Raw genomic sequence first — 2,903 nt, 5'->3', positions numbered from 1 at the left:
GTATTTTAGGCTTATTTTTGCTTTGATATTTTAACTCTTGTGTTTTGAGGTAAGTGTCATTTTATTTATTTTTAAATATGTTTTTATTGATTTTTTAGATAGGAAGCGAGAGAGAGGAGATAGACACATTAATGTGTGAGAGAAACATTAATCTGCTGCCTCCTCCATGCCTCCTACTGGGGATAGAGCCTGCAACCTGGGCATGTGCCTGACTTGGAATTGAACTGGGACCTCTCCGTCCTTGGGACCATGCTCAGTCCTCTGAGCCACACCAGCCACATCATCTGGACTATTTATTTATATTTTTATATGTTTTCATTGATATTTTCAGAGAGAGAGAGGAAGGGAAAAATATAGAAACATTGATGTGAGAGAGAAACACCAATCAGCTGCCTCCCACATGCCCCTCACTGAGGATCAAGGTTGCAACTCAGGCATGTGCCCTGACCAGGAATCGAATTGGGACCTCTGAGTCCATGGGACCACACTCAGTCTACTGAGCTACACAGGTCAGACAATGTAACTATAATTTTAAAAGTGCTTACTGTTGCTTTAAATTCTTAATGCTTTAGTTAGTATTTTTAACATTTTATGAGTTCTTTGAAATTTTTGTTAGTTGCAATGTTCTAGAGCTGGTGATGTTTCAGGTTGATTTTTATTGCATAAACTGATATTCTTTCCTGATTAAACATCTGATAATATTATACTGAGTCATTAATACCACTTTACAAACTTAAGCATTTTAAAATAAAAGCTTTAGCTCTTTTAAATCTATGTCACCATTGACTTCTATTAAGTATAGCTATAGTTAAGAGTCAGAAAAAATAATATAAATACATATCAGAATAATCATTATCATTTAACTACAAACAACCCAAATATAATAGAGGCATTAGTTCTATCATTCTTCATGAAATAATAAAGAATTCACTGTCTTATTTTAAAATTAATGGATGTTTTATTTAATTACCAGAACAAAGAAAACAACAACAAACAGAATGCCATTTAAATTATCAAGCCTTACTCACTATGCTTATATATTTAGTTCTAAATATTGAAGTGATTTTCACTAAACTCTTTTATTTCATACCTAAAACTCCTCAAAAAGGGTGAAATGCTAAATATAATTAACAACAGATAATTTCCTCTCAATTAACAATGTAAAGAGAGTATACTTGTATCTGACTAAAATTGTTAAAGATAAAATCACTCATATTAAAGGGACCAGTGGTACTAATGGTTCAGATACTTCTTTTATTTCTCTCACCATCCAACCTTAAGTTTCCAGTAAAATATTTTAAGAAATTTTAAAGGCAGAAAACATATTTCAGAGTGTACAAATAAGATACATTTATGGTCTCAGACTACCTATCTGTCTACAATCAAAGCATATAGTTTGGAAATAAAAAAAGTTACCCTGATCTAGTACCTATTGTAGCAGTTTAAATATAACTGACTTTTTAGCACTACTCCCATTGAGATTTAGGGCCTTACTTCCCTTGCTTTGAATACTGAGCTGGCTTGACTAGTAGAACTTGGCAAAAGTGAAATTCTGGAACTTTTGAACTTAGGTCATAAGATGTATTGCATCTATCACCTAGGTTTTTATGAACGTTTACTTTTGAAGCCCTGAGCCACCATATAACAAATCTTTGACTACGTTGCTGGAGAGATCATGTGAACAAACCCTGGGACTATATGAGAGACAATCCCAACAGAATGCAATCTTTTAGATGTCATTGTCAAGGCATCAGGCAAGTGAATAAATCTGTCTTGGAACCTCTAGGCTTGCTCATCTATCAGATGAATGTCACTGAGTGATCCCAGTTAACACCAGGGGTAATATGTAAATCACTCAGCTAAACAATTCTGGAATTCCTAACAAACACAAACACGCGCGCATGCACACGCGAAAGAAAAATCTCATGAGCTTTAACAAAAGGTTCTTCTCATTAATCACCAAGTCTTGGGGTAGTTTGTGTCAGAAACTGTGCAAAGCCTAATTTACAGTGTTTGCAAGCTAGTAAGTTGAGAGAACACCTGGGTTAGAAACAAAAGACTTTATTTCTTATAGCAGGAGGAGTCAGGAGAGCCTCATGTTGATTTGTATATTATCCCCATGACACCCATGTCCCACAGGGGCAACCCAAAGGACCCATAATGGATGCATATGAATGCAGTGGGTTGTGTTACAGGAGTAACATTAAGCTTAGAAGATGCAACAATTCTCAAGAAAGCAGAAGCAAATTTAATCTTTAATTGGATGTAGATAACACCTCATTCTTCGGGGTTTCTTTCTGCAGACACGGCTTTAAGACATGGTCCAGGTAAAGTTGTGAGGACCTTGCATTTTGATACATACACTCAATGTACAAAACGCTCAGGGACCATAGCTGATTGCTTTTCCCAACAGAATGTTATACAACAACACACTTCATTTCCTCTTGGACATTTATCACTATATAACAAGAGCATATAGCTTGGTCCCTGGGTACAGAAAAATAAAATTATTTTTTATGCAATCCGAGGAGGAAAATAAATAGTGTATGATAGAGATTTACCACCTCTTTGCAAACTTTCTGGTCTCAAGTTTTAAAATGAAACAACACACCTATTCAGAATACTCTTTATTTTTAATTCCCCTATCCTCCTGCTAACACTCAATTCTAAAGCAGGGTTTTTTAATATGATGTCTTAGTTTAATGATGTGATTAATGGAGTATGTAAATGCCCTAAAAATATGTACATGTTATATATGTCCATTTATATATTTCTCTCTATGGGGAAATGATACATAGCTCTTATCAGATTTTCAAAGAAATATGTGACTTAAACAAGATGAAGAATAATGAAGATAGCCCAAGTTGGTGTGACTCAGCTTGTTGAGCATTGTCCCATGCATT

Source organism: Molossus molossus, unplaced genomic scaffold (genome assembly GCF_014108415.1).
Source record: "Molossus molossus isolate mMolMol1 unplaced genomic scaffold, mMolMol1.p scaffold_m16_p_2, whole genome shotgun sequence".
In the NCBI taxonomy this organism is placed as follows: Eukaryota; Metazoa; Chordata; class Mammalia; order Chiroptera; family Molossidae; genus Molossus; species Molossus molossus.
The sequence above is the reverse complement of the archived record's forward strand: the minus strand, read 5'-3'. Positions refer to the sequence as shown.